This window comes from Hyperolius riggenbachi, chromosome 2, assembly GCF_040937935.1.
Source record: "Hyperolius riggenbachi isolate aHypRig1 chromosome 2, aHypRig1.pri, whole genome shotgun sequence".
Taxonomy (NCBI): Eukaryota; Metazoa; Chordata; class Amphibia; order Anura; family Hyperoliidae; genus Hyperolius; species Hyperolius riggenbachi.
The window spans coordinates 11779409-11799993 of record NC_090647.1 but is presented as its reverse complement, the minus strand read 5'-3'; the positions used below and the strand labels follow the sequence as shown (position 1 = coordinate 11799993).

The 20585-nt window shown below is 48.9% G+C and overlaps 1 protein-coding gene across 2 annotated transcripts in view; it reads right to left on the bottom strand.

Moving 5' to 3' along the window:
• Positions 1 to 19740, bottom strand: part of LOC137545353 (schlafen family member 11-like) — a 194070-nt gene extending 174330 nt beyond the window's left edge. For both annotated transcript variants that reach the window (XM_068266485.1, XM_068266486.1), the window contains exon 1: positions 19623 to 19740. The gene's annotated coding sequence lies outside the window, so the exon portion shown is untranslated. The remainder of the gene's footprint in view (positions 1 to 19622) is intronic.
• Between the last annotated feature and the right edge of the window lie 845 nt (positions 19741 to 20585).

Genomic DNA, 20585 nt, shown 5'->3' with positions numbered 1-20585 from the left:
CGCGGTCTCCACGTGATAAGCACAATAGAGACAAGCACGCCTAACTAACCATCGACAGACAAACATGAAACAGAGGACGCGAACGCTTGCTTAACGGTTACCTCACCGAGCCTCCAGCAAGACAGACACACGAAAACAGGGACAAGCGAGAGATAGGATCCACAGCACTAGCGAAAAGTGGCTAGCGCGATCCAGGTACAGAGTAGCAGAACAGAAGGATCTACAGCACCAGCGAAAAGTGGCTAGTGCGATCCCAGGAGACAGAACAGAAGGATCCACAGCGCTAGCGAAAAGTGGCTAGCGCGATCCCAGGAAACAGAACAGAAGGATCCACAGCGCTAGCGAAAAGTGGCTAGTGCGATCCCAGGAAACAGAACAGAAGGATCCACAGCACCCAGGGCTGTGGAGTCGGTCCAAAAATCCACCGACTCCGACTCCTCAGTTTAGGATTCCACCGACTCCGACTCCACGACTCCGACTCCTCTAATTTGCATATTACAATTTTGTTGATTAAAAGTATGTAACATGAAATTCGTCTCTTAACTGCCAACGCTTAGGAATTTTACAAGACAACTGAAGTGAGAAGGATATGTAGACTACTATATTTATTCCCTTTAGACTAAAACTAGTCCTTGGTAAGAGTACTTGTAAAAGGTACAAACCGGAACAAAGAACATCTATCAGGCCCTAGGCAATGTAAGTGTGGGTACATGTAAGAATGATGTGCAGGTACTCTGCAGGGGAATGAGGAGATTGTAAACAGACAACACCTCTGTGTTCAATGTGCACAGCATTCTCAGTGGATTCCCTGCAGCTCTGTGGGGAGTGCATATGTAGAGTATAGTACTACTGTGTAACAAAGTAAACCTGAGACAGATGAAATTAAAGTTTTATACATACCTGGGGCTTCCTCCAGCCTCCTTCAGGATAATCAGTCCCTCGTTGTCCTCCTCCACCACCTGGATCTTCTGCTATGAGTCCAGGTACTTGAGCCAGTCAGGCGTAGTGCGCATGCACACACTCCGCCGCCAGGAGCATACTACACCTGTGCAGCACTATTGCGCAGGTGCAGAATGTTCCTGGCTGTGGGAGCGGCATGCGGCCGGACAGCGCTGACTGGCTGAATTACCAGGACTCATAGCAGAAGATCCGGGTGGTGGAAGACAGTGAGGGACTGATTAGCCTGAAGGGGGCTGGAGGAAGCCCCAGGTATGTATAAAACTTTACTTTTCATCTGTCTCAGTTTCCCTTTAATTTGTAGTCACCAAACCAAATTTTAATAACATATCAAATTATTTGATTTCATCAGCAAAGGGAGTGCATACATTTGCATAAATCAGCATCAGTGCAGAATTATTTCCATCTCGTTGACCATCTCTATTAGTGACATGGCTACACATCAGGCTTTATACTTACAGCATAGATGTTATTTAGTGTATAGAAGAGATTCCTGTGTACACATCATATATACAGTCACAATCAGATATGTATATCTGACTTTAAAAATACGGGGACTGCTTTATTGAAGCAGCACAAGTAACTAATTTTGATTGGTTTATTTCATTTTTGTAGACTAAGCACAGCTATTACTGTATATATACTGTATATATACATTATTTTTAATGACTTTTATCTGAGAAATAGAACATTTTATCATATTTTCTATTTTAATTACAGCTACAAATTCATTAGCATTTTTTCCCGACTCCGACTCCAGGCACCCAAAATTGCCCGACTCCACGACTCCGACTCCACGACTCCGACTCCACAGCCCTGACAGCACCAGCGAAAAGTGGCTAGCGCGATCCCAGGAAACAGAACAGAAGGATCCACAGCGCTAGCGAAAAGTGGCTAGCGCGATCCCAGGAAACAGAAGGATCCACAGCGCTAGCGAAAAGTGGCTAGCGCGATCCAGAGAGGCAGAACAGAAGAGATAGCTGGTAGCAACCGCTGCACCAGCTATACTCCAAGAACAGAGATCAGAACGACTTCCTATCGACCACCGCTGGGACAGGACAATTGCAAACAGACAAACAAAACAGATAAACAATCCTAACTGCACTAGGGAAATCTGCCTAGTACAGTTTCCAGGAATTACTCTAAGCTGAACTTCAAACAAAGAGCATGGCTGACACTCTCCAGAGTGTTTCACAGGACGAAATCCTTATGACCAGCCAAGCACCGTGGGAAAGACATAGTACTTATAGTACACGCCTCCAATGAATGTGGCCAGGCAATTTGCATGACAACGTATGCAAATTCCTCAGCAAGCACAAGCTGCAAAACTGACAGAAGCTCTTCTTTCCAGAGTCCTGCAGCATGCAAACCTAAACAATGGTCAAAAAGCTGCCTGCCTGCACAGGCAGCTGAGCAAATCATCACACCACCGTTACTTGATGGAACGCAATCGCCCAATAGGATTAGTGGTGAGGCTGGAACCCACAACCAAGCCTCTCTGTTCTGCAGGATCTGTCATTAGCCTCACTCTGCAAGTCAGCGCCATCTAGCTGTTGTTAGGCTAACTGTGGGGGCTAAGTAATACATACATACATACATACATACATATATATCTGCCTGCTAAAATCAACTTTTAAAGAACAATAAAATAAATTTATAAAAAGCTAATAAAACGGACTTAATAGAATGTTAAAACAATAAATACAATTTGATAGCGTCTCATAGCAATTTGATGTATAGAACAGCTCACACATAGATCTCACTCCATATAGAAAAATTTTGTCATGTTTTGTATAATGGGGAATTTTCAACTCCTACTGAGGCCAATGACGTTTCCATGCTGAGCATAATTTAACAAACCGCTGGGCTGTCTGCCTTGAACCATATACTATATTGTTGCTATGATCTCTGAGCACTAATGTTGATCGCACCAGGGCCATTGTAGTACAATAACAAATCATATGCATTACCCCTAATGCCTCTGTTTACATGGTCTACCCCAATAAATGGGGTGCCCTAAAGAGGGAGAATTTTGTTTGCCCCCAAAATTGACTCCTTGTCCCATTGGGGCCTCTATGCTCCCCTTTTTTTTATTAATTAAACCCCTAAATCTATATGTAGTGGTAGTGAAAAAAAGTGTGTACGTCCAGGCAACAAAACTCTCAGCATGCATTCAACTCAAAATTTAACCCCCCTAATAAAGTGCATCCATTGGGCTATATCACCTAAATATCATTAATAATAAAGCAATGGAGATCGAGAAAGCGGGCACGGAGCGGTGGAGGAGCAGGATGCTGACGCCACCGGAGGGGGTGAAACCGCTGGGCTCATCAGCCCGATAGGCGCTCTTATCCTTCTGATCATTGTGGAGTAGGAGGCAGCCCGGCCAGCTGTTTGTTTTTTTTCCGTTAATCTTTCCCCCCTTTGATGATCCTGGAGAGGATTCCTGCTACTTTTAAAGGCACACTCAAGCAGTTTTACAGCTCATCAGAGCCGCCTCAGGAAAGTGTTTTACGGCTCTGATGAAAAGATGCTGCACACTGAAGCCCCCTTCAAAGAAGCCGGCACAAGCATGGACACCGGTTGTTGTCTGTCGCTGTGGAGACCAGCTCTCCGCTTATGCGCAGATTTTCAGCGGCTAGCTTTAGCAGGCACAAGTGCTATAGCTGTGTCCTGCATTCTTTACATCCTTTTTGAAGAAATATATACTGCCCAGCCTCTGTTGCTGTACCGTCTCCCTCCCAGGCCCCCCCCCCCCCCCCCGTGCTCTGCTGTCCCCCATAAATCACACAGCCGTGCTAGTGACATCGCTAGCCGGCTGTTTACATCTGCACTGTCACTCTCGCCGCTCCCCCGCCTCCTCTATAATCACTGCTCCCCGCCTGCGTCCCTTCCCTCCATGCTGATTGGAGGGAAGGGACGCAGGCGCGGAGCGAAGAAATAGAGGAGGCGGGGAAGCGGCGCTATAGAGGAGGCAGGGGATCGGCGGAGAGTGAGACAGTTTACATGTAAACAGCTTGCTAGCGACGTGTCGTGTCGTTAGCACAGCAGTTTTATTTATGGGGGGCAAAGCAGAGCGCAGGGGGGCAAGGGGGGTAGACAGTAGTACATTGACCAGATTTTTCTTTGCTGAACCTGGGACAGGGAATAGTGTGGTGCCAAAAAAACGGGCATGTGCATGATCACGGTGGAAAAATGGGCGTGTCCATGTACATGGTGTGAACAGACTGAACTGTAATGTAAGGGGGCCAGAGTTTCCTTCCAAAACACAGATAGGCAAAGTGACCCTAAAGCTAATTAGGCAATGTTCCCCAAACACATAAGAAAGCAGTGTTCCCACAGTGATGTAGTGAAATGGGAGATTTGCATCATGGATGTGAGTCCATGACATGTGTATGTAGTCTGTAAAGTGCTGCAAAAGATGCAAGTGCTGCATAAACCAGGGCTGTGGAGTCGGTCCAAAAATCCACCGACTCCGACTCCCGACTCCGACTCCTCAGTTTAGGATTCCACCGACTCCGACTCCACGACTCCGACTCCTCTAATTTGCATATTACAATTTTGTTGATTAAAAGTATGTAACATGAAATTTGTCTCTTAACTGCCAACGCTTAGGAATTTTACAAGACAACTGAAGTGAGAAGGATATGTAGACTACTATATTTATTCCCTTTAGACTAAAACTAGTCCTTGGTAAGAGTACTTGTAAAAGGTACAAACCGGAACAAAGAACATCTATCAGGCCCTAGGCAATGTAAGTGTGGGTACATGTAAGAATGATGTGCAGGCACTCTGCAGGGGAATGAGGAGATTGTAAACAGACAACACCTCTGTGTTCAATGTGCACAGCATTCTCAGTGGATTCCCTGCAGCTCTGTGGGGAGTGCATATGTAGAGTATAGTACTACTGTGTAACAAAGTAAACCTGAGACAGATGAAATTAAAGTTTTATACATACCTGGGGCTTCCTCCAGCCTCCTTCAGGATAATCAGTCCCTCGTTGTCCTCCTCCACCACCTGGATCTTCTGCTATGAGTCCAGGTACTTGAGCCACTCAGGTGTAGTGCGCATGCACACACTCCGCCGCCAGGAGCATACTACACCTGTGCAGCACTATTGCGCAGGTGCAGAATGTTCCTGGCTGTGGGAGCGGCATGCGGCCGGACATCGCTGACTGGCTGAATTACCAGGACTCATAGCAGAAGATCCGGGTGGTGGAGGACAGTGAGGGACTGATTAGCCTGAAGGGGGCTGGAGGAAGCCCCAGGTATGTATAAAACTTTACTTTTCATCCGTCTCAGTTACCCTTTAATTTGTAGTCACCAAACCAAATTTTAATAACATATCAAATTATTTGATTTCATCAGCAAAGGGAGTGCATACATTTGCATAAATCAGCATCAATGCAGAATTATTTCCATCTCGTTGACCATCTCTATTAGTGACACAGCTACACATCAGGCTTTATTCTTACAGCATAGATGTTATTTAGTATATATAAGAGATTCCTGTGTACACATCATATATACAGTCACAATCAGATATGTATATCTGACTTTAAAAATACGGGGACTGCTTTAATGAAGCAGCACAAGTAACTAATTTTGATTGGTTTATTTCATTTTTGTGGACTAAGCACAGCTATTACTGTATATATACATTATTTTTAATGACTATTATCTGAGAAATAGAACATTTTATCATATTTTCTATTTTAATTACAGTTACAAATTCATTAGGAGTCGGAGTCGGTGCATTTTTTCCCCGACTCCGACTCCAGGCACCCAAAATTGCCCGACTCCACGACTCCGACTCCACGACTCCGACTCCACAGCCCTGGCATAAACACATTATAATGATATGGCAGGACATTAGACTTTGACTATGGTAGGATTAGATTGTGAGCTCAGTAAAGGACATGACTACTACATTCTCTGTAAAGTGCTGCCTGTGAGCAGGAGGGCAGCACCGCAGTGGAGGGAGAGTAGTGGGCAGCAGTGGACAAGGGGGAACATCCCCCCCTTCCCCTTCCCTCACCTTAGGGCTCTCCATCCCTCGCTCTCCCCTCCGGAACTAAGTGCTGAGTGGCGTTTGGCAGCGGGCGGAACTTACCTCCGTCTCGATCCAAGCGCCGGAAGTTCTGGTGCCTCCGCTCTGGTCTGGTCCAGACCAGACTAGCGGCAAATCCATCCCACGCCTGCAACGAGACGTAGGTAAGTTCCGCCCGCTGCCCAGCCACCGCACAACACGTAGTTCTGGAGGGGAGAGCGAGCGAGGGATGGAGAGCCCTAAGGTGAGGTAAGGAGGGGGGAGATGGCCCCCCTTCTCCACCGCTGCCCACTACTCTCCCTCCACTGCGCTGCTCCCCTCCTGCTGGGGGGACACCTAGCTACCTATTCTGGGGACATACAGTATAGCTCTGCCTATATATACTGGGGACATATACACCTGCCTACATACACTGGGCACATATACCCCTGACTACATATACTGGGGACATATACCCCTGCCTACATATACTGGGCACATATACCCCTGCCTACATATACTGGGCACATATACACCTGCCTACATATACTGGGCACATATACCTCTGCCTACATATACTGGGGACATATAACCCTGACTACATATACTGGGCACATATACCTCTGGCTACATATACTGGGCACATATACCCCTGACTACATATACTGGGCACATATACCCCCGACTACATATAGTGGGCACATATACCCCCGACTACATATACTGGGCACATATACCCCCGACTACATATACTGGGCACATATACCCCCGACTACATATACTGGGCACATATACCCCCGACTACATATACTGGGCACATATACCCCCGACTACATATACTGGGCACATATACCCCCGACTACATATACTGGGCACATATACCCCCAACTACATATACTGGGCACATATACCCCCAACTACATATACTGGGCACATATACCCCCAACTACATATACTGGGCACATATACCCCTGGCTACATATACCCCTGGCTACATATACCCCTGGCTACATATACCCCTGGCTACATATACCCCTGGCTACATATACCCCTGGCTACATATACCCCTGGCTACATATACCCCTGGCTACATATACCCCTGGCTACATATACCCCTGGCTACATATACCCCTGGCTACATATACCCCTGGCTACATATACTAGGCACATATACCCCTGACTACATATAGTGGGCACATATACCCCTGACTACATATACTAGGCATATATACACCTGGCTACATATACTAGGCATATATACACCTGACTACATATACTGGGCACATATACCCCTGGCTACCTGTTCTGGGGACATCTCTACCCCTGGCTACCTGTTCTGGGGACACCTATAGACCTGGGGCTACCTATTTTTGGGGAACCACTGCTGTCAGATTATGTGTATGTTGGGGGAACTGCTGCCAGATTACATCTATTTTTTGGGAACCACTGCCATATTATCTGTATTTTGGAAGAACCTCTGCCAGATTGCGTGGATTTTTGGTGAAATGCTGTAAGATTACATGTATTGTGGGGGAGGGGGGGGGGACACTATGGCAGAGCTCAAACTTCCCTGGCAGACCTTTTACAGCAATACTAAAATCATGTATATTTGGCCCCACCCATGACCACGCCCACATTCTGTTGCGTGGCCACGCCCATTTTTTCGGCGTGCCTCGCTGTGCGCGGCGCAGGGAATTTTGTCAGTACATTTTTAGGTATTTGTCAGTAAAAAATAAGGTGAAAGTTTGGCAACACTGCCATTACACATGGAATGTAGCAGAAAACGACTCCACAAACGGTAAATGAGGCAAACATTTTCTCATGCGGCCACAGAGTCCCACGGCTGGGACACCCGGTGGCCAGAAGTGGGATATAACCTGGGACACATTGCAGCCTGGGACAGGGGACCCTGAACCTGGGACGTGTCCCAGGTAAAACTGGACATCTGGTCAGGGTAGACAGTATAGCAACAGAGGCTGGGCATTATATGCAGACCCAGCCTCTGTGTGCAATTAGGATCCTTAGAACCCACTTCGGGTTCTCTTTAATCGGAGGCACACAGTTTTGTATTCTTTGTGAATTCTTTGCTTTTGGAGGAAGAAAGTCAGGGCCGTAAATCACTGTCCTGAGGCGGCTCTGATGGAATCCAATACCAAAAATGTGAACTTGTGATGATGCTGCATGCGCACAACTCAAGGGGCACATACAGCATTGTAAGAGGGACACGCCGGAGGGCAGGAAGCTGATAAAGAAGGAAGCAGATCAGTTTGCAGACGGGGATCGCTGCTAAGATGACAGGAATATGCAAGGTGTTGGTGAGGGATCCTGCGCACCAGCAATGCTGCAGGTAAGTAAATGTAATTATTGGATGAGCTTAACTCGTCCTTATCGGATACTTTAGCCCCGATTTAAATTTCAAAATGACGCCCTGTGTGGGGGAAGGTGCGTTATGTCTCCGGTTCTCTATTTCCTGGTTGGCGCCCTTTGACCCCGACATACTGGGCTGCGCATGCACCTATTGGGCTGCCTGTGAATGTGCTCGCCAGTGGAGTGCGTGAGCGCCTTCTACAGTATACTGGTCCCAGGCAAGCGCAGTCACAGGCAGCTCAATAGGACATACTACACATGGGCAACACAGTATGTCGGGGTCAAAGGTCGCTGACCAGGAAATAGAAAACAGGAGCAATAAAAGACCGGGGAAGATGCCGGTGTTGTGTCTGATTACGCTGCCTGTGGATTTGCGCTGCCCCGCATGCGCAGTAGGAGACTGTGCGGCCACAGTTCCTATTGAATTATGCGGCTGATGGTAAAATACTAAATATCTCCGCTACTAAACATCCTACACTCCCAAAATTTTCATGGTAGGGAGGGGACCCCCGAACTACCTCTATGCCAAATTGCAGCCCCCGAGACCCACTGGTTCCCGAGATAGGTTTCTCTAATCTATCTCCTGAACCAGTGGGTCTCAGGGGCTGCAATTTGGCATAGAGGTCGTTCGGGGGATCCTCTCCCTACCCTGAAAATTTGAGGATTGTAGGATGTGTGGAAGCGAAGATATTTAGTATTTTACCACCAACAGCATAATTAACTTCACATTGAGCATGCGTGCTACTCAGTGTGGAAGGGAGCTTCCGGGCAGCACAATCAGACATTACACCGGGCTAAGGGAGGTGCAGTAAGCCTATACAGACCTCCCCACACAAACAAAGGGCATCATTTTGAATTAAACCAGGGCTAAGGTATCCTTTAACTGCTAGGGAGGTTAAGGTTAGGCATCGGTAAGGGAGGGTTGTGTGTTAGAGAAGGGTTAGATTGGGATGCATTTTCTGATACTAATAGCTTTAAAGAGGAACCATCAAATAAACTGTGCTTCTGTAAACCCCCACATACCTATAGAGCTTTCAAACAGTAACAAACAGAGTATACAACCAGGAAAAGCTCATTCTGAATGAGAGGGAGGCATGCAAGTACAGGAAAAAGTACAGGTTCTTCTCTTCAGATCCTTCTCTGGAATACATTTGAAATGGCGCCGGTAGACTTGGGCGCAGGATACAGCCAAGTATATGGCTTATCCTGCTTCCCCACAAGTACCGGCCATGTTAATTACTATTCCCCCTCCAGGCCGCCATGGATAGCGGAAGAATGAAATAATTAGGCTTCCAGAGATTGCTGGAGGCCGAATTATTGTGATTTTTAAGCAACCTCGGCTCCGTCTTCTGACGGCGCCGACGTTACTCACTGAGCGCCGCTAAAGACTGATTCTCATTATAGTCTATGGTGGCGCTGGCTGCGCCCAAATCTAGCAGCGCTGAAAAGCACTGCTCCGCCTTCTCTGTAGCTGAAAAATCTCTCAGCTTATGATCTGTGAGAAAGCAGGTTGTGTGAGAAGAGCAGAAAAAAAAACAGTAATTCCTCTGTAAATAGTGACAGGGAAGTGGAACCTTTCTATATGGTACAGCTCTAGCCCCGATGCCGACCCAAGCTGATGCACAAGGTTGTTTTTTTTTTTCCACACAGGCTGTGATCAGAGACTTTTGAAAAGCTTTTTACTTTAGACTGCGTAAGGCAGAGAGACACAGTTACATAGTTATTTTGGTTGAAAAAAGACATACGTCCATCGAGTTCAACCAGAGAACAAAGTACAACACCAGCCTGCTCCCTCACATATCCCTGCTGATCCAGAGGAAGGCACAACACCAGCCTGCTCCCTCACATATCCCTGCTGATCCAGAGGAAGGTACAACACTAGCCTGCTCCCTCACATATCCCTGCTGATCCAGAGGAGGGCACAACACCAGCCTGCTCCCTCACATATCCCTGCTGATCCAGAGGAAGGCACAGCACCAGCCTGCTCCCTCACATATCCCTGCTGATCCAGAGGAAGGCACAACACCAGCCTGCTCCCTCACATATCCCTGCTGATCCAGAGGAAGGCACAACCCCAGCCTGCTCCCTCACATATCCCTGCTGATCCAGAGGAAGGCACAACACCAGCCTGCTCCCTCACATATCCCTGCTGATCCAGAGGAAGGCACAACACCAGCCTGCTCCCTCACATATCCCTGCTGATCCAGAGGAAGACACAACACCAGCCTGCACCCTCACATATTCCTGCTGACCCAGAGGAAGGCATAACACCAGCCTGCTCCCTGACATATCCCTGCTGATCCAGAGAAAGGCACAACACCAGCCTGCTCCCTCACATATCCCTGCTGATCCAGAGGAAGGCACAACACCAGCCTGCTCCCTCACATATCCCTGCTGATCCAGAGGCAGGTACAACACCAGCCTGCACCCTAACATATCCCTGCTGATCCAGAGGAAGGTACAGCACCAGCCTGCACCCTCACATATCCCTGCTGATCCAGAGGAAGGTACAGCACCAGCCTGCTCCCTCACATATCCCTGCTGATCCCGAGGAAGGCACAACACCAGCCTGCTCCCTCACATATCCCTACTGATCCAGAGGAAGGCACAACACCAGCCTGCTCCCTCACATATCCCTGCTGATCCAGAGGAAGGCACAACACCAGCCTGCTCCCTCATATATCCCTGCTGATCCAGAGTAAGGTACAACACCAGCCTGCTCCCTAACATACCCCTGCTGATCCAGAGGAAGACACAACACCAGCCTGCACCCTCACATATCCCTGCTGATCCAGAGGAAGGCACAACACCAGCCTGCTCCCTCACATATCCCTGCTGATCCAGAGGAGGGTACAGCACCAGCCTGCGCCCTCACATATCCCTGCTGATCCAGAGGAAGGTACAGCACCAGCCTGCTCCCTCACATATCCCTGCTGATCCAGAGGAAGGCACAACACCAGCCTGCTCCCTCACATATCCCTACTGATCCAGAGGAAGGCACAACACCAGCCTGCTTCCTCACATATCCCTGCTGATCCAGAGGAAGGCACAAAACCAGCCTGCTCCCTCATATATCCCTGCTGATCCAGAGTAAGGTACAACACCAGCCTGCTCCCTCACATATCCCTGCTGATCCAGAGGAAGACACAACACCAGCCTGCACCCTGACATATCCCTGCTGATCCAGAGGAAGGCACAACACCAGCCTGGAGCAGCCTGGAGGGAGCCTCATATATCCCTGCTGATCCAGAGGAAGGCACAACACCAGCCTGCTCCCTCATATATCCCTGCTGATCCAGAGGAAGGTACAGCACCAGCCTGCTCCCTCACATATCACTGCTGATCCAGAGGAAGGCACACCAGCCTGCTCCCTCACATATCCCTGCTGATCCAGAGGAAGGCACAACACCAGCCTGCTCCCTCACATATCCCTGCTGATCCAGAGGAAGGTACAACACCAGCCTGCTCCCTCACATATCCCTGCTGATCCAGAGGAAGGCACAACACCAGCCTGCTCCCTCACATATCCCTGCTGATCCAGAGGAGGGCACAACACCAGCCTGTACCCTCACATATCCCTGCTGATCCAGAGGAAGGTACAACACCAGCCTGCTCCCTCACATATCCCTGCTGATCCAGAGGAAGGCACAACACCAGCCTGCTCCCTCACATATCCCTGCTGATCCAGAGGAGGGCACAACACCAGCCTGCTCCCTCACATATCCCTTCCCTGCTGATCCAGAGGAAGGCACAGCACCAGCCTGCTCCCTCACATATCCCTGCTGATCCAGAGGAAGGTACAACACCAGCCTGCTCCCTCACATATCCCTGCTGATCCAGAGGAGGGCACAACACCAGCCTGCTCCCTCACATATCCCTGCTGATCCAGAGGAAGGTACAACACCGGCCTGCTCCCTCACATATCCCTGCTGATCCAGAGGAGGGCACAACACCAGCCTGCTCCCTCACATGTCCCTGCTGATCCAGAGGAAGGTACAACACCGGCCTGCTCCCTCACATATCCCTGCTGATCCAGAGGAAGGCACAACACCAGCCTGCTCCCTCACATATCTCTGCTGATCCAGAGGAAAGTACAACACTAGCCTGTGCCCTCACATATCCCTGCTTATCCAGAGGAAGGCACAACACCAGCCTGCACCCTCACATATCCCTGCTGATCCAAAGGAAGGTACAAGACCAGCCTACTCCCTCACATATCCCTGCTGATCCAGAGGAAGGCACAACACCAGCCTCCACCCTCACATATCCCTGCTGATCCAGAGGAAGGCACAACACCAGCCTGCACCCTCACATATCCCTGCTGATCCAGAGGAAGGCACAGCACCAGCCTGCTCCCTCACATATCCCTGCTGATCCAGAGGAAGGTACAACACCAGCCTGCACCCTCACATATCCCTGCTGATCCAGAGGAAGGCACAACACCAGCCTGCTCCCTCACATATCCCTGCTGATCCAGAGGAAGGCGAAAAAACCCTTACAAGGCACAGGAACAGCTAAAGTTTTATTGACACATTATTTGATGCTATATTTCTGCTTTCTATCAATCTGAAGATATTTCTGTCATAGGATTACAGCCAGTGAGGACTGTTCCCTCACGTGGTTTAAAGTGTTCTGCGCAGGCGCAGTAGATGCCGATCTGCCATGGTCGGCATCTGCAACAAAGGGTACCCGGGGACGGATCAGTGAATAATGGCTCACAGCGCCTATGCATTAAAAAAGTCGCAGCATTAAAAAAATACGCTTATCGCTAGTTATCGTTAGTGATAAAGTCTGTGAACACCGCTGTCACCCACAGGAGCCGAGGCTGTGCACGACCAGGTCAGCAGGCCCACAGGAATACAGAAAAAACAGAAGGTCCGCACCAGTCCAAGGTTCCAAGCTTTATTCGGACATATACATCAGCAAGACATTAGGACAAGCATCAGAGAGCTGACATGTTTCGAGCCATTCAGGCCCTTAATCATAGCTCATAGTTATCGTTAGTACTGCATAATAATGGCGCACAGGGAAAAAAGAAGAAAAATGGCACACACTAACGTTATTTATCAATAGTGGCACACACTAACGTTATTTATCAATAGTGCCGTTTATTTGCGAAACAGCAGACGTTATTGCGCACAGTAACGTTATTTATCAATAGCGCCCTATATAACTGCAGACGTTATTTAACTGCAAAACGGTGAATGGATTTAATGTAACACTGTCAAGGTTAAGGTTAGGCACCACCAGGGGGGTGGTTAGGGTTAGGCACCACCAGGGGGTCTTAGGGTTAGGCACCACCAGGGGGGTGGTTAGGGTTAGGCACCACCAGGGGGTCTTAGGGTTAGGCACCACCAGGGGGGTGGTTAGGGTTAGGCACCACCAGGGGGTCTTAGGGTTAGGCACCACCAGGGGGGTGGTTAGGGTTAGGCACCACCGCTATCTTTCTTTGGGGTTCGCTTGCTCCTGATGAGGCTGCTCTGTTTATAGCAGCGAAACATGTCGAGCTATAGGCCTCCCCCCCTACATGGAGGTTTGATTTTTGCTGTGCAAGGATGGACTTTAAAGTGCCCTTCTACGCTCTTGGTGTGATCGCTTCAGACTATATGACCTGACTTTATTTCAAGATTCCAGGACGGGTAAACTATGTCTGGCAATATCAATCACTTGTACTGAGGCCATGAACTATGTTTAAGCTTTATAAGATGCTGGCTCAATAACAAACTTGCTTCTGCCTACTATGCTATTATGCTAATCTATTGCTGGCTCCAGCATGCTGCACTGAATTAATTTCCATTGGCTTCTGGCTTGCTACTTTTGAAGATTCTGCGAGTGGGAATCATTTATGAACTGCCTAGTTTGGGAGCCGTGTGTTCAGCTCAAAAGAGTCATTAGCCTGCTGGGCTGTTTGAATTGCATTATCTGACAGATGTATACCTGCTATCAGGTCTATCTATATATATAATAGAGTAAGTGCCTCAACCTTCAAGCAAGAAGAAGTAGCGCCCTGCCCCCAGGGCCGGTCCAAGCAAGAAGAAGGGGCCGGTCCAAGCAAGAAGAAGTAGTAGTGTCATATCAAACCAAGGGCAAAGAGGGATAATTTGCATATTCAGTAGCAGTGCATTGTGGGTAACCACAAATGTTCAGTTATAGCTGAATTATTGCAGATTTGCTTCTGTTTTAAGAAGGCAAATTACACCAAGCTTTGCTTTTTTTTTTAGTAGGAGGGTTTTTGGTCTCTTTTATCCTCCTATACATTCTCAGTAGTATGGGTCACACTGAGCTGCTTGGTCACTCTGTTGTACTGGTCCAAGCCCTATCTAAAAACACCCATATCAATCCCTGCTATGTACTGATGAGGACCAAGTGTCTGAAATAGGCTGTCACATGTGGGTTTGATATAATTGTGTGAAACTTAAAGCTATAAGCTTGCTTGACTTATCAAGAGTGAAAAGGAATAATTTGCATATTTAGTAGCGGTGCATTGTGGGTAATCACAAATGTTCACTTATAGCTGAATTATTGCAGATTTTCTTCTGTTTTAAAGGGAAGGTTCAAGCAAAATAAAAAAATGTGTTTCACTTACCTGGGACTTCTACCAGCCCCATGCAGCCACCCTGAACCAGTAATGCGTAAAAATGTATGTGTTAATGTTCCTGCACTAGCAGGAATGTGTAAAAATGTACGCAATGGCTATCATTCATAAAGAGGCTGTCGGTAAGGGGAATCAGTGCGGGAAAACACCGCTGGCGGTATTTTAGACTTCTGGGTGGGCATTCACAGAAAAGTATCCATGTGCGGTAGCACTGCGGAGATTCCCCGAACTAGGCTGGCGATAGGCAGGCGGTAGGCAGGTGGAGACACGGAAGCTGCAGAGTTGATACATTTCTCCGTGTTCCGCTCTGCTGCAGCTGCCTGGGAGGTCTGTGTGTCTCCATTCACTTGCATTGGTATCGCCACATCAGAGGGAGCGGGACTTCCCGACCTGACACCGCTTGCGGTGTTCTTCATGAATGAACATTTTGCTACATTTGTTCCGATAATCACCGCACAAGGCGGTGATTTATCACTCTGCTCGTTAGTGTCATTTTTTCATGCGGAAAGAGCCTTTATGAATGCTGACTTTGCCGAGTGGTCGGTAAAGTCAGCTGTTTTTAGCATTTCCGCATGCGGAAATGCTTTATGAATGATAGCCAATGTGGTCCGCCGACTTCTGAGGTCGGCAAGCTGCCAGCGGGGGACTGGAGCAGCAGTGAGTGACTACGAGGGCACAGGATGGCTGCATGGGGCTGGTAGAAGCCCCAGGTAAGTGAAACTCATCTATATATATATATATATATATATATATATATATATATATATATATATATATATATATATATATATATATATATATATATATATATTAGAGTAAGTGCCTCAACCTTCAAGCAAGAAGAAGAAGTAGCGCCCTGCCCCCAGGGCCGGCCCAGGAAAGAAGAAGGGGCTGGTCCAAGCAAGAAGAAGAAGTAGCGCCCTGCCCCCAGGGCCGGTCCAAGCAAGAATAAGGGGCTGGTCCAAGCAAGAAGAAAAAGTAGCGCCCTGCCTCAGGGCCGGTCCAAGCAAGAAGAAGGGGCCGGTCCAAGCAAGAAGAAGTAGTGCCCTGCCCCCAGGGCCGGTCCAAGCAAGAAGAAGGGGCCGGTCCAAGCAAGAAGAAGTAGTAGTGTCATATCAAACCAAGGGCAAAGAGGGATAATTTGCATATTCAGTAGCAGTGCATTGTGGGTAACAACAAATGTTCACTTATAGCTGATTTATTGCAGATTTGCTTCTATTTTAAGAAGACAAATTACACCAAGCTTTGCTTTTTTTTAGTAGGAGGGCTTTTTGGTCTCTTGTATCCCCCTATACATTCTTAGTAGTTTGGGTCACCCTGAGCTGCTTGGTTACTCTGTTGTACTGGTCCAAGCCCTATCTCATACAGCCATATCAATCCCTGCTATGTACTGATGAGACCCAAATGTCTGAAATAGGCTGTCACATGTGGGTTTGATATGACTGTGTAAAACGTAAAGCTATAGGCTTGCTTGGCTTACTAAGGGTGAAAAGTAATAATTTGCATGTTTCGTAGCGGTGCATTGTAGGTAATCACAAATGTTTACTTATAGCTGAATTATTGCAGATTTTCTTCTGTTTTAAGAAGGCAAATTACACCAAGCTTTAATTCTTTTAGTAGAAGGTCTTTTTGGTCCAATTTATCCACTTATACATTCCGAGTGGTTTGGGTCACCCTGAGCTGCTTGGTTACTCTGTTGTACTGGTCCAAGCCCTATCTCATACAGCTGTATCAGTCCCTGCCATGTACTGATGAGGATCAAAAGTCTGAAACAGGCTGTCTACATTGGGTTTGATATGACAGTGTAAAATTTAAAGCTATGCTATACACCAGCAGCTCTAGATGCTTGCTTGGCTTACCAAGGGGGAAAAGGGGTAATTTACGTATTTAGTAGCAGTACATTGTTGGTAACCACAAATGTTCACTTATAGCTGAATTATTGCAGATTTCCTTCTGTTTTAAAAAAGCCAAATTACACCAACACAGTGTGCGGAATTGCGGGAAGTGACGACAGTGGAACACACGATGGAACACGGAAGAGGTGAGTCATCCACGCCCGCTGCCTCTTACTAATAGTGGCGGCTGCGACTGTGTTTAAGCAGGAGGGGGAGTGCACATGGGGGACCCAGGTGAGGGGGGGTTCCTGCTGAGCTTAAGCTGGAGGTAGAGCACACATGGGGGACCAAGGTGAGGGGGGGTTCCTGCTGAGCTTAAGCTGGAGGTAGAGCACACATGGGGGACCCAGGTGAGGGGGGGTCCAACCCCCCTCCCCGCCACTGTGCCAATACCCCCTTCCTGCCCTCTACCCTCTTATGTGGCGTATGCTACGCCGTGGGTCAGCTAGTACTCTATATTGAAGCAGGTCTCAACAAGTCTTCTGTCAACACAGGCCTGTTTGGGTCATTTAGTCCTGTGGAGTTTGGGGACTGCAGCCCCCTTTTCTATTCATATTCTTCATGTTGCACAGCACTTTTCTTGCCTCCATTTTTAACATGTTTATGGTATATGTTATTGTATGTGTTTATTGATGATTTAACCACTTCAGGATTCGGCGTACGCATAACTACGCCCCTGAATCCTGAAGTGGATGCCATGGAAACGGCCGCTCGTTTGAGCAGCCGTTCCATGTCAGTTCACGGAGCGTGTCTCTGTGAACACCCTGCGAGCCGCCGATCACAGCTCGCAGGGTAAATGTAAACACACGGGGAAGATCTTCCCCGGTGTTTACATATATACGGCGCTGCTGCGCAGCAGCGCCGTGGCAGAGATCGGCGATCCCCGGCCTCTGATTGGCCGGGGACTGCCGGCACCTGATAGGCTGAAGCCTATCCTATCCGGCGCAGGACGGAATTCCGTCCTGCGCCGCTCACAAAGGGAGAGAGAGGGAGGGAAGGAGGCCAGGAAGCACTGCGGAGGGGGGCTTTGAAGAGAGCCCCCGCAAGCGCATGCAGCCGGCGGCGATCAGACCCCCCCAGCAGGACATCCCCCTAGTGGGGAAAAAAGGGGGGGGGGGGGAAGTCTGATCGCCCTGGCTGCCAGCTGATCGGTGCTGCGGGCTGGAGAGCCCACGCAGCACCGATCAGCAATATACCCCCCTGGCACAGAAGTGGTTAAATGTTTTTTACCATTACTATTTAGTGTTCTAATAAAGTACTAATAATTTTTTCTACCTCACATGCACCCAAGAGTCAACTCTTTTTCTTGTGCATATATATATATCCTTTAAAGAGAGTCTGAAGCGAGAATAAATCTCGCTTCAGACCTCAGAGTTAGCAGGGGCTTGTGTGCCCCTGCTAAAACGCCGCTATCCCGCGGCTTAATGGGGGTCCCTTCACCCCCAAATCCCCCTCCATAATGCGGGGGAGCGCTTCCGCATTGGGGCAGGGCTAACCGCCGCAGCCCTGCCCCACGCGCGTCTGTCAGCGCGTATCTCCGCCTCTCCCCCGCCCCTCTCAGTCTTCCTTCACTGAGAGGGGCGGGGGAGAGGCGGCGATGCGCCGCTGATAGACGCGACTGAAGGCAGGGCTGCAGCCGTTAGCCCTGCCTCCAGGAGCGACCAAATGCACGACCAAGTCGTGCGGGGGTGGGTTTGGGGGTGAAGGGTACCCCCTTTGCGCGGCGCGATAGCGGCGGTTTAGCAGGGGCACACGTGCCCCAGCTAACTGAGCTCTGAAGCGAGATTTATTCTCGCTTCAGAGTCTCTTTAACGCTAAATAACAACAAGGATTTAACGTTAAATAGCGATAAGCGGCAAACAGATTAGCGGCAACACCGTGCACCATTATTCGCAGGCGCCATTTTCAGATGGATTCATCCCGGGACACCGGAGCTGCGGCGAGGGACATATTGGCATATTGGCTGCCAGGGGCTGCAGAAAGCCCCAGGTAATTGAAACTTTTTTTTTTTATTATTTTGCTCGGATCCTTCCTTTAAAGATAACCTGAGGTGGGTTCTAACTTGATAAGCCTCTTCTAAGAACGCTAATTGCACAAAGAGGCTGGGTCTGCCTATACTGCACAGCCTCTGTTGCTATACTTCTTCCCCCACAGGCCCCCCTGTGCTCTGCTATCCCCCATAAATTATACGCTGAGCTGTCAACACGCAGCAGGCTGTTTACCTTGCAACTGTCACTCTCGCCGCTCCCCCGCCTCCTCCATAGCGCCGGTCCATGCCCGCGGCCCTTCCCTCCCCACTGATTTGAGGGAAGGGATGCAGGCGGGGACTGGAGCTATGGAGGAGGCGGGGGAGCGGCGAGAGTGACACTGCCAAAGGTAAACAGTCAGCTGGTAACACGCTGCGCGTCGCTAGCACGACTGTGTGATTTATGGAGGCATAGCAGAGCGCAGGGGCGGGTCTGTGGGGGGGAACAGGATAGCAACAAGGTCTGCATATAATACTCAGCCTCTGTGTGCAATTAGCGTTCTTAGAACCCATCTTGAGTTCTCTTTAAGTCGATGGTTAGGTTGCACTTTCTAATAGCTATAATGAATGCAACTGGTTGCAACATTTGACAAAGTTGCTAAATGTTTTACTACACTGGCAGCAGACTGAAAGAAAAAAAAAGGAGGGGGAGGTGTAGTCCCAGCTGCTACTGGTGACACTGAAGAAGCAGAACCTGCACTACTTGCCCCACCCTCCCCCCATATGTGATTATAAGAGGATGGGCCCCTCATACCTGGCTGGCAGGAGACCCCGCAGGCGATGCCACGTCACTCTTCCCGCCTGAAGTTTGAGCGCGAGCTGAGCTGTGTCACGTGACGGGCGCTCTGCATTACGGGAAGGGATGGTGGGAATGGAGACCACAGAGTATGGGCGGGCTCTGCCGTTCCGCTACACACAGTGACCGGGGTGACCTACATGTACCTATCTGGTAAAGAAAAGAGGTGAAGTAGACACTGTATGTACGTATAATTAACGATCAACTTTTATTTCTCCCCCTCGGGCAATGGTACATTCCGCTGTGATGCGAAGCCGCGGCTTATTGGCCGCAGCTGATCAGCATGTCACGTGAGGTAGGCGTGGCTAGAGGAGAAGGAAGCTGAGTGTATGCAGAGCGTTCTGTCAGGATGGGCTGCAGCTTATCAGGCTGCGCTGCCTCACAGAGGGCGCAATACACGATCTGCCCACACTGAGCGCCGTAGAGGCGGTGTAATGTCAGAATGGGCAGAGATGGGAAGTTCGGATCTTTTCAATGATCCGGATGATTCGAATCGGATCATTGAAAAGATCCGGATCTTTGATCCGAATCTCGGATCATTTTACTACCGAAGCATTCGGGGGTGAAATGAATAGCAGGACAGGTATGTGGACAGGAGAAGGGGAGGGGGGTGGACACACAGAGAAGGGGAGAAGATGGACAGAGGGCAGGGAGTGGACAGAGAAGGGGAGGGGGGTGGACACACAGAGAAGGGGAGAAGATGGACAGAGGGCAGGGAGTGGACAGAGAAGGGGAGGGGGGACGAGCAGAGAGCAGAAATGTTTGTTTGCACACAATACCCACAATGCTGCAATCATATGCTTTACATATATTTCACCTACATGTTCATCTGTATACCTTGAATGGAAACGTCTCACAGTGAAAGAAAGCATTTCCCAAAGCATTCCCAGAAGATAAGTGCAGCTGGTTAGTGCAGAGTGC